The 12,942-nt window shown below is 43.3% G+C and overlaps 1 pseudogene; it reads left to right on the top strand.

The window, feature by feature from the left end:
- The window catches only part of LOC117553416, a 102,880-nt pseudogene extending 96,527 nt beyond the window's left edge, over window positions 1-6,353 (top strand).
- The last annotated feature ends 6,589 nt before the right edge of the window (window positions 6,354-12,942 follow it).

The following is a 12,942-nucleotide window of genomic DNA, read 5'->3' as shown; positions in this document are numbered from 1 at the left end:
GCATTTCAATACTAAGTCAACATTTGTCTTATTTTGTCATAGTATAGTTTCTGGCGTTGGCTCAATTGCTTTTTTACTCAAATGAAGTAGTTGTAGGTAAATGTTATTTAAAATCTCATCATTTCAGTCTTCTTACTGCTTTACAATCTAATAATTGTGGTTTATTATTATTATCTTCATTGTGACTTAAAAAGTCAAATAGTTTGATTTAGTTTATTGTTTTTTAAACCAGAATTTAGAAAAATTAATAAGACTGACATGATTATTTAAAAAAAAATTATTTCACTTCCACACTTTTAAAATAAAATGTCTTTCCTGATACAAATAATTAAGTAAAAAGGCAATTTGGAAACTTGGGAGAACTTAAAAAAAATCTCAAGTGAAAAAAATATATCTACAGTTAATGAATTGTGCGTAAACAAATCCAATAGCTAAGCTTCTTCATTAGGGTTAGTATTTGTTTTGAAGCACAGTTCATTTTTGAATTTTTTCTCGTCTTCATATATTGGTCATGTGTTTTTTCATCAGCCACGTTCATTTTCTTTTATAAACCTTTCCATCCTCACACTCCTCTGAACCCTGAATGATACAACTAGATATATATTGTGTTTTTCTTCCTCTTTATCTCACTCTTCACCCTCCCTGCCTTTCACTCTGTGTTTTGTGAGGATTTAATCACACAAGCAGTGCTGTTGTTTGACTCGTCTCTTTCTATGTGTTTCACAAGTTTCTCTGTGTACTCCCTTAATTATGCTTTCTTTATATATTTCCTAAGACGATAGAACATGCTTGGTTTGGGGTCATTTCCAAACTCGCCATTTTTGTTTTGTTTTCATTGTGTGGCGTCCGCTCCCTCTGCCTCTCACAGTAAGAGAAATGTTTGCATGTGTGCAGCAGCATTTTGTGTAACATGGCTTGGACTGATAATCGTAGTAACTTTGTATTTCCACTGAACTTTACATTAAATAAACTAATATGTCTTTCCACAAAGAAAAGAAAATAACCTGCATCCTATTTCAGTGTCAGCTGGCATGAATGGGTGATATTCTGCGACATATCATAGATTTACGTGACTGATTTTCATGTAGCATGCCGGCTTAGTTAACGCTTACACTAAGCTAATGTTAGCACCCAATCTTAGCTGTTTACATATTTTTGAAGAAACTCCTGTCTTGTAATAACCAATACAACCTTACATTATGGCAGCTAATAAAGGGTTTTCCAATTCAGAGCAGTCATAGAGATTGTCACGTTAGCTTAGTGCTACACCAGCGCAGCTAGCATAACATTAGCACTAACTACAACTTTAGCTGTACTTGTTAGCCGATTTTACATTAGTTGATCAACAGAACATTTATTCTATGATATTATTAATTGATGAATAAATTATTCAATTGAAAAATACTTTATATTTCAATGCGTTCAGCATTTGACATGAATGTGTTTGTTTCAAGCTATCTACGAAAGCAAGTAAAGATTATTGTTTATTGCTAAATCCATCTAATATTATAATATACAATCACTAGTAAGTGATAACATGCATGTTTTTGCATATATTTTTTGGGTTTTAATGCGATTGTTGAGTCGCCCATTTCTGTTGATCAACTAATAATAAATTAACTAACATTATGAACACTTAATAAAGTAGTTTTTCCTCATTTTATTTACCAAATATACCTCAACAAAAGCTTTCCATTGATCAATTTAAGTAGATTTTTAGCCTCAAACCCTGAGCCCCTCCCATCGAATCCACCTCATTAAACTTGTAAAACCTCACCTCATGCTTCACAGACCAGTTTGATCTGGTCTCCATGATGTGTGACTTAGCCTCAGACAGGTAAGAGCCACAACCCCCTGTGTGCTGTGCGGATGATTCATTGCAAATGCTTTTTGTTCAAGGTTTATTGTGTTGTGTCTTCGGGGGAATCCATGCATGAAAGTCTGACGGATTTGTTGCATGCAAGTGTTTGTCCCCATGCCGTGTTGTGGTTATTATAAAGCCAATACATTGCTTGAAGTGGTGTGCACAACCTTTCCCTCTTTTCCATTGTCTCCCTGTGTCATTTCACCCATTCATCAACATCAACACATTCATATTCAGGTTTCAATACCGAAGTTATACAGAGTTTTAGGTTTAAAATAACAAAAACGTACACATCAAGATATACAGTGTCCCACGGATTTGCCTTCTCCTCTCCGTGGTGTTCTCATCACAATGTTTTCTAATTGCTTTTACCGTTTGTCATATGTCTCTGCTTTTCTGCATTGGTTTTTTATACATTTTCAAACGTTTGATTTCAGCATTTACGTAAATATACTTCAGGAAAATGTTAAAAACAAAATAGGAATGAATAAAAGGTGGTATTCTATGAGTTTGACAAGAGCTACGTTAGTCCTTGTTTAGACTTGTGTTATGTCACTAATCATGCACTCTGTGCCTTTTCCCAGAAAATGCAATGGATCCGGATTCAAATGAATTTGACGAAGAGGTAAGACAACCTTTTATTTTTCATCACTGCATATCATTAATTAACTTTTAACTCTGTCTCACTCCCAACACGTCAAACAGACCCTTTAGCGTCTGTAAGAGATGCTTCATTCATATCAACTAACTCCAATGTAAACCCATCTGTGTCATTATTAGAAACTCAAAGTAACAGATGTTAATAAAGCAAATACAGGATTCAAACCCTAGAGACCGCAGTTCCTATCACGCAAAACAGAGACCTCAACGAAAGCTCTGTACTTAGCTAACAGCAGTTACATTGCAAACGGTAATGGACCTCCTTTTTGGTCAAAACCGCAATCAATCAATCAAATTGATTCAACTTAATCAAATAAAATCCAAACATGCCAAACTTTACTTTTTCTATGAACACGGAAAGTCCCTTTGACAAGTCCAATGGATTTCTAGGCGCCCAAAACATAGGTTTAGCCAAAAAAATTACTTGTGTAGAATAAATTATGAAGGAGTTAGGGTATGTTAAGGAATTGTCGGCCATCTTGAACGCAATCTTGAAAATGTCACAGATTTTGCCAGACGTATGTTATTAGGGACACATAATACTACACAAAACTGTAAAGAAACCTTTTGTTGCAGTTTTTTTGGGGTAATGTTTTTTTTTTTTCATATATGCAGCTGCCAATAACAACAATAAATGAACATGCTGTCCGAGACGATAGATAAGCACCAAGAGCTTCAAAGTTTGAAACCAAGAGCCACGACCAAGCTGCTGTTTTTGACGAGTTGGGAGTTAAAATGTTGTTGTCTCTGTTATTAATGACTTTCCATAACCCCTTTTTTTTCACCAACAGGGCAACTATGAACCCGTTCTGTCTTGGAATGAACCTATCCAAACTGAGGATTACAATCTGGCCTGGATTCCTACAAACCCCCCAAAGACCACGACTTCTCCATCTCCTGTTTTACCTCTCCCTGGCATCAGAACCACGACAGCAGAAACTGGTCGGAGGAGAACCACAACTGATCCCACGGTCAGATCCACTTCGCATGGTCGAGTCCTAATCAAATCTGAAGAGAACACACGTCGCAGTACCACCACAAGTCCATTAGAGATCACATCACCCCCGAAAACCAGGGGAAGTGCTGACTTTAGTGGCAATGCTCCCTTTTACTCCACAACAACCACCAAGAAAACCTTAATTGCCACCTCCACTACTCCGTTGTACCCCAATGCAAAGACGAATGGTGTTCTAGAAGGCATCAGTCCAAAAGACTCCAGAGTTGTTAGTACCACTACTCCTACACCCACAAGTGCAAAGACAAAAGGTGGTAAAGGTAATTCTTCATTCAGCTCCACCACGACCACACTGAGTTCTCGTACCCGTGACATGAGCAGCACAACGTCATCGTCCTTCGTCCGGGCCAAGATCAACCAAGGCCTGGGGCGTCCCATAAATGAAGAAACCACCACCATGTCTGCTGGAGCCGGAAGTCTTCCAGAGATCAAAACTTCAACTTCTCGACCTTCCTCTTCCGGTTGAAGCTGTTCCAAGTAGGACCACAAGTCGTGGAATGCCTCATTTTTCATCTACGACAACCTCTGTGGGGTTGGGTGGCGTTCTCTTGCAGACCACACAGCCGATGTCCACTGGTGAGCGTCCTTCTGTCCTCCCTTCCACCTCCTCCTCTTCCCTCCTCCTCCTCTTCCCCTCTATGTGACACTGCGGACCCCCTCCACCTGCCTGCATGACCCTCCCTCCTCGTCCTGGCTTGTTGTCTGCATCGGACTCCCAGCATGCCGCCACCGCTCCGCAGTCTGGCAAAGATTCGGCTTTTCCTTCAAACCCTATGCTCCCTGCTTCCGCCCTTCCTCACCCCCTCACAGCCCCTGTCTGGTTGGGTGACTGACCCTGGTGTTGGGTTAGATGATAATGATAGCGATGGTGATTTGTTGTCCGGGTCTTCCTCTTTGACGCAGTCCTCAGGTGACCTTTCAGTCTTTAGCGGTACCCCTCCTTTACAAACGTTGCCGGATCCGTCTGTTGCCTCTGAACCGTCCGAATCCTCCTGGGGTCCGTCTCTCTCAACGCTCTCTCTGTCTCCCACCCTTCAGCCTTCAGTTTTCCTCTCTAGCGACTTCACCCTTTCCAGCACAACTCCGGGGTCATCCCGCTCTTTCCCAGTCGCGTTTGATGACGCAAGGTACGCCAAGGGGAACGCGATAGAGTCTTTTCTCCCCGAGGTTAGCGGTGATGGGTTTCCGTTAGTTAGCGGCGGTGGACTTGGAGTGTGTGACTGTTCTCTGGAGCCTTCGGAGTCCTAGTCCTGGTTGCATGCATCTCCTCACGTCCCCCTGCCGTCCTCCGCTTGGGCGTCTGCTAGCTTAGAGCTTTACTCTAGCGTAGGTGTCCCTTCAACCTCTGGTGTTGGTATAGACGATCTTCTACGTTCTCCGTCCGTAGCAGGATCTGATGGTGTGTCCTTACATCAGCCTCTCCTTTCCCATATCTCGCCGTCATCGTCCTCTTCACACTCCCTCCTTTTCCAGATCACCCATAGTGACCCGCCCCATTTCTGTTGCAGCCCCTGGCGTCAGGGATTCCTGGTTCTCCGCATCAGACGAGAACCCTCCCCTACAAACTTCTGCCCAAACTTCCTCAGCCTCAGCCTCCCCCTTCACCCCCACCCAAGAAAGACAGGCTTTAGACATTAGCAGCAGTGCCTCCGGTTCGGCCCTGTTCCCCTACCTCCCAGGAGGGCTTAGATCAGGAGTGGGACAGGGTTTCAAACCTCGGGATCTGGGAGACAGCGCGTTGACTTATTTCAAACAACGTTACTAGCACCGCCAGCCCCGCCAACAACCTCTGGATCGGCAGTCCTCGGGTGATTCGGACGACTCGCTCCTCAGCGTTTTATTTTGATAGCGAGAGTGGCCAGTGCTTGTCACTACGGAGGGTAGCAGGCTCCGCGACACCAACCGTTCCTGCTGTAACCTCGACTTCACCCTGGTCGCTGGGCAGGGAGGAGGAGAGCGGCTCAGGTCAGGGTGAAAGCTGTACGACAACGAGACGTCCTCAGACTTCAGTATCCCCCGAGCGCACAAGAAAGAGAGTCCGAGAAGGAGGAGCCATAGTCGCAGGTAAAAAAGCCGTCGATTGGGGGAAAACACTTGCATTACACCTGCAAAATTCAAGGACCAGGAAGAGTTCTGGACATCAGAAAGATGACTAATCCACCATCTGTCAACAACAAAACCACCTTTCGTTTTTATTTCATTTTTTCTCTGTGATAGCTAGAAAAGTCAATGCATGCAAGGTCCCTCGTTACAGTCACCAAAAGGAGGCAGTCACTTGTTTTAACCCACCATCACTATCTTCATCATTTTTTTTTTTGTACAAGTCATACCTCAATTTTCTTAACCACTAATTCGGCTTATGGTTGTGAAGCGGTTGCAGCATTTCCCAGCATGCATTTGGTGAGAGGTCTGGTATCCAGCTCAGGTCTATGAGAAGCAAATGCGTAAAAAGTCGACTCTTGTAGTAATAAGAAGTAAAAGTCACCATGTCTTCAATGTTTTAGTGATTTTATTCACAACTAACTTACAACACTGATTTATTATTTTAAATTAGATGTTATTAGTTTGGGTTGCAATTTCTCCTTTCTTTGTATTTTGTGTTTTCTAGCTTTTTTAAATTAATTTACCTATCATTTTTAGGTGTGTTTTTTGTTGTTGTTTGTTTAGCTGGTGGTTGAAAAATAGTATCGCCAAAAACCATCAAGAAATTGTGACTTTTACTTTGTATTACCCTGAGAGTGATGCCTTTTCTTCAAAATCATTTTAAGATAAACTAAGATTTTTATGCAGAACACAAACTGACAATTGGCAGATAATCATGACCGGAGGCGGTAAGGCGGAACCCAGACAGGCGCAGGCAGAACACGACAGGCACGAAAACGACAGGCACGAAACACGACAGGCACGAACACGACAGGCAGAACACGACAGGCACGAACACGACAGGCACGAACACGACAGGCACGAACACGACAGGCAGGAACACGACAGGCACGAACACGACAGGCACGAACACGACAGGCACGAACACGACAGGCACGAACACGACAGGCACGAACGACAGGCAGGAACACGACGGCAGGAACACGACAGGCACGAACACGACAGGCACGAACACGACAGGCACGAACACGACAGGCAGGAACACGACAGGCACGAACACGACAGGCACGAACACGACAGGCACGAACACGACAGGCAGGAACACGACAGGCAGGAACACGACAGGCACGAACACGACAGGCACGAACACGACAGGCACGAACACGACAGGCACGAACACGACAGGCACGAACACGACAGGCACGAACACGACAGGCACGAACACGACAGGCACGAACACGACAGGCACGAACACCACAGGCAGGAACACGACAGGCACGAACACGACAGGCAGAACACGACAGGCACGAACACGACAGGCACGAACAGACAGGCAGGAACACGAAGGCACGAACAGACGCACGAACACACAGGCAGAACACCACAGGCACGAACACGACAGGCAGAACACGACAGGCACGAACACGACAGGCACGAACACGACAGGCACGAACACGACAGGCACGAACACGACAGGCAGAACACGACAGGCACGAACACGACAGGCACGAACACGACAGGCAGGAACACGACAGGCACGAACACGACAGGCAGAACACGACAGGCACGAACACGACAGGCACGAACACGACAGGCACGAACACGACAGGCAGGAAACACGACAGGCAGGAACACGACAGGCACGAACACGACAGGCACGAACAGACAGGCACGAACAACAGGCAGAAACACGACAGGCACGAACACGACAGGCGAACAGACAGGCACGAACACGACGGCAGGAACACGACAGGCAGGAACACGAACGCGCAGGAACACGACAGGCACGAACACGACAGGCACGAACACACGACAGGCACGAACACGACAGGCACGAACACGACAGGCAAACACGACAGGCAGAACACGACAGGCAGGAACACGACAGCACGAACACGACAGGCAGGAACACTACAGCAGAACACTAATTCACTAACACTACATTCATTAACACTACATTCACTAACACTACATTCACTAACACTACATTCATTAACACTACATTCATTAACACTACATTCATTAACACTACATTAGTAGTTCAAAACATTGTATTTAAATTGAGAGGACCAAGTCTTGATGGCACTTGGTTAATCCGAACATAAATTATATTTTAACAAGTTGATTCAGAAAGCACTAATTCATCGAGCTTACCGCTTTGAACACTGTACCTTACTGAAGTCAAAAGGTACTATTACTTTACTCGAGTATTTTCACATTTTAAGTAATACTTTTATATTTGTATTCCACTACATTTATTTTACAGCTTTAGCTACTTGCAGATGTAGATTATTAATACCAATTATCAATCAAAGCATATATTATTATAGGTTAAGCTACCCAGTATTTAATAAAGTAATACAACAAAGGGTTTGAACACTTAATGCATCAATAACTAAAATATATGGAGCTTAAATGGAACCTTCTGCATACTGAGTACTTTTACTTTTGTTACTTGAAATATTTTTTAATGCATATATATTTGAATTATTATTATTTTTTAACTTTTATTTTAGTACGATTCTAAATGCAGTACTTTACTTGTAACTGAGTATTTTTACAATGTGGTATTGCTAATTTTAATTAAAGGTGGGGTAGGTAAGTTTGAGAAACCGGCTCGGGATACACTTTTTGCTATATTCCATGGAATGCTCTTAACATCCCGATAGCAATGAATATCTGAAGTGCTTTGACAACAATCCATAAAAAATATCATCAGTGGAAGCACGACCAATCATCTGAGCCGGCTAAAGTAACTGGATGGCCTACCTGCCTGTCAGCCTTCCATCTGTGCACAAACTCGATCTCCGTGCCCTCATTGGTCATGGCGCATTCGGTGTGTTGGAGGAGGGGCTCTGTGAGGAAGTGGCAGATTGTTTTCTGGCTCTGTATTTTCAAATTCTAGCGCACTCGAGCTGGTTTTCTCCAAAATTACCTACCCCACCTTTAAGTATATAATTTGAGTATTATTCTACCTCAGCAAAAAAGCAAAATGCTCGTATTTTTATGATTTGTGTACCAATGAACATTTAATAATTTCTTAATCGCTCGTCTAATATTATTGAAGCTCTCTATTGTGTTAATCTACACAGAGGGGATGTCCAAAATTCCTCAATTGCTAATTCAATGTACAGCTCAGGGACATTGTATTTAGCCAAAAAGTATCCGACACAGCCACCAGAGAGCAGCAGAGCTCTTCCAGTTTTCACAGCATCTGTCTCTGACTACCAATCATCAATCAACCTTTATTTACACCTTGCGATCAGAGAACTTCTTACAAGCAATTGACAAACATTACAATACAATACAGTGACGTTTCCTCAGGTCGGTGAAGATGCGTCTTCATTGGCATGTGTTGTGGCACATTAGTGTTTCTATATTTGCATCGTTTCTGAATCTGCAGAGCGTTAATGCTACTGGAGATGGTCCCTGGCCATTGTAACACCTTTGCACCTGTCGTCCACCAGGATCAGGAAGTCCTTTATCTGTCCCACAGCTACAGCAAAAGTGACACACACAAGGCAAATGCAAACAATACAATTATCAAATAAAGAGACAAGCATACATAAATAAAAAACAGTTAACATTCATGGTTAAAAATATTGTAGTAGCAGCATTTTAAAGTGGACATATTAAGGAGTTGAGATTGTATTAGGCGATTGCACAAATGGTTTCCATGGCCAGATTGACAGAATAACAGAACTAGGAAGTTAAACATTTAGTTGGAAATCTTTGCAGTCGGAAGTTTTCGTTGTCTTTAATTCTTATCAGAGCTTCTTTGACTCTCCATCTCATTCACCCTCGTACAAATCACCTTTCTCCTCTCTGTCCGCAACCTTTCTTTTTCTTCCCTTCCCTCCCCATTATCACCACCGCTGTGTCCAGGAGCTTTCTTTAAAGGCAGACAAAAAACTGTTACATGGATGAGTGATGAATGGGTTTTTTACTCTTAGCGTAGAAAGCGCACAACAGGCTCTTATGAACTAGTGAACCGCGCTGACCCGGCCTTTCACAGCCGCTGAACTGCGGTCCGATTGTGCAGAAAAGGTACGTTCTGGCAAACAGTCCAAGGTTAACCCACACTAGTGTTTTCCTCACATGGTTGTCGGGGGGCGATATAAAAGCAGGATTCAGAAGCATCGGCTCAGTGAGGTCAGCTTTCTGCCGACTGCTTTTCTGTTCACGTATTCAAAGTTACAATAATGCGGATGCTTGATTGATTCCAGCTCCTGAATCCTGATGAATCAGTTTCTCGCTTGATCTGTGATGATTTGATTAGAAGAGCCTTTGTGATTCCTTCAAGAGATGTGTGCAGTAGGAAAGTGGGTGTACATCGTGTTTGAGTCTGATTGATCATGCTACTCTTCTTGGCGTTGTGCAAAGAGTTCAATGAGGACTCGCTGCTCTGGAGAGAGAAGTACATTCATGGGCTTATTAAATATATCGTCTTAATATTTACAAGTTTTTTTAATGGAGTAAAATCCAGTTTTTAGTACATTCTGCAAATAAATACCCAAATACTTGACTCTGGCTCTGCCCGCTTCAATTAACTACATTTCTATGACCAGAGCAGCTTCTCCTCATATGCAACATGTTTATATCTCTGACTTCCTCATTCACCCTTGAGTATAGTTTTACTTTTCTTCTTTCCACTTTTATTGTTTTGCCGCAGAAGCCATAACAGCAGCCATGAGTCCAGAGTGGGTTCGATCCGGGAGCGAGAGAGGAAAGCTGTGGTTCCTCTGGCCGTTATCTCCACCCTGACCGGCCTGGGACTCATCGTGCTCATCGGGATCCTCGTCTACTGGAGGTCTGTACTGCTGTGGGTGCTGTTAAATATTAAAGGTCCCCTGTTATACTGTTCTTCATCAATATATTATAGGTCTCAGATATATACAGAGCCGGTCCTCTGATTGGCTGAAACACCAAACAGATCATTGCCGCATTACCCATAATCCCCTCTGTTTCGCCCTGTTTCCAAAGTGCTGATTCTCTGTCTGTTAATTTAGATGAAAATAAGGAGCCCCTCCCCACGCCCCTCTGAGAGACATTTGGTTACAAAAGAACTCAATGGTGCTCTAGGAGGAGATTCAGGTGATAAGGGGGGGGGGGGGGGGGAGGGTTACCTTGGTTGCTGATTGGCTATGGTTACACAAGACCTGTCATCGTTATGACATCATAAAGTGGCCAAAATCTGATCAGCCTCATTTTCAGACAGGTTTTTTTATAGAAATGGATCAAAAAGAGAGAGAATCTTTGTCCTGAAACTTTCAGAGTCTCTTTCCACAGAGGGGACCCAGTTGATGTAGAGAGACATGAAGAAGAGGGGACACATGTTGATGTAGAAGAGGACATGAGAAGAGGGGACACATGTTGATGTAGAAGAGAAAACGGGAGAAGAGGGGACAAATGTGGATGTAGAAGAGACATGAAGAAGAGGGGACAAATGTTGATGTAGAAGAGACATGAAGAAGAGGGGACACATGTTGATGTAGAAGAGACATGAAGAAGAGGGGACACATGTTGATGTAGAAGAGACATGAAGAAGAGGGGACCACATGTTGATGTAGAAAGAGACACATGAGAAGAGGGGACACATGTTGATGTAAAGAGACATGAAGAAGAGGGGACACATGCTTGATGTAGAAGAGACATGCAAGAAAGAGGGGACACATGGTGATGTAGAAGAGACTGAAGAAGAGGGGACACATGTTGATGTAGAAGGAGACATGAAGAGAGGGACACAATGTTGATGTAGAGGAGGATATGTGACACATGTTGATGTTAGAAAGAGACATGAAGAAAGTGGATTTTGCATAATAGGTGACCTTTAAATGTTATTGTTGTTGTTTGGCCACTAGAGAGCAGCAGAGGTCACAACATGCTGACAGAAACACACCCCTGACATATTATTGTCTTAAAACTGTTCTGGTTGAACATGTACAGCATTTACATGTCCAGCAGACACACAGAGCAACATGATTATGCAAGGAGGACATATTTTTGTAGGCTGACCAGGATGGTTAGCAATCGCAAGGGCTTCTTCGCAAAAAGCGTGTGTGTGTGGGTGTGTGTGTGTGTGTGTGTGTGTGTGTGTGTGTGTGTGTGTGTGTGTGTGTGTGGTGTGTGTGGTGTGTGTGTGTGTGTGTGTGTGGTGTGTGTGTGTGTGTGTGTGTGTGTGTGTGTGTGTGTGTGTGTGTGTGTGTAGTGTGTTGTGTGGTGTGTGTGTGTGTGTGTAGCCCATTCACAACAATACCTCTTGTGTTGATGGCATACGACTGAATGCTTTTCACTTTGACAGCAGAAGATCTTTTTCTCTGACCTTGAGCGATTCTGTTTTTAATTATTTTATCGAAAAATGTGAAAATACTGGATTTGTAGCAAGCAAAACTTTCTTTGAGAACTTGGTTTATGAGGACATAACCCAAAATGCTCTTCCTATTCTGCTTGAAAGCACATTTGTCTTTGCAGAAAAGAAAAAAAGCCTCCCACTCAGACCGTGAAATAACCAAACTTTAGAATCCGATCAAGGACACGCTGTCGAACGCAGTGTAAACACTCTTAGTAATATCTTGGTACATCTTCTGATCTGCGCCGCGATGGAGCCTCCACATATTGTTCTTGTTTTTGCGCTCTGCTTGTTGTTGTATCTCCAAGATTGAGCAGTGCTAAACCGATAATAATCTGGGCAGCGGGGGGATTAATCCCCTCAGAACGACATACCTTGGCTGCAGAGCGACGAAGTGTCCACCGAGGGTCAGAGGATGAGGAAAGGACATCCGCCTGCCCCGTGATTATGTCCGACAGAAGGGAATCGTGTTAGCGTCTTGTAGGGCGAGCGGCAGGAGGCCAAAGCGCTCTAATCCTGCTGCTGGTGTGTCCTTTAACCACTCCACTAACGGTGCTCATTTGGACTCTGCTGCTGCTGTGAGATCTGAAAATATGAACGAAATGTGGGTTATTAATCTGGCAGAGAACATGGGGTTTAGGTTCCTAAAATTAAAACACTATGGTGGGGTTTGTCAGGCCTGGGCGTCCGAGGTTACAGCCCAGGATCTTTTATAAATAGAGTTGTGCAGGAATGAGTCCTAAAACCCAGAAATGTGTCAGTATTTTCACCCCTTTCCGCTCCCTCGTCTGAAAGTCAATTGTTTTTGGATGTGTTTTTGTTTGTTAGCCTGAAAGTCTGTGGTTAACACAGCTGAGAGAGATTTTAACGTTCTGTTCTGCGACATAAAATATGTCAGTAAATACCCCACTGATGGATGAAAAACGGAGGTTGCTAAAAGTGTGTAAAAGA

The sequence above is a fragment of the Gymnodraco acuticeps genome, unplaced genomic scaffold (genome assembly GCF_902827175.1).
Source record: "Gymnodraco acuticeps unplaced genomic scaffold, fGymAcu1.1, whole genome shotgun sequence".
NCBI lineage: Eukaryota > Metazoa > Chordata > Actinopteri > Perciformes > Bathydraconidae > Gymnodraco > Gymnodraco acuticeps.
This window is presented reverse-complemented; position numbering and strand designations above follow the sequence as displayed.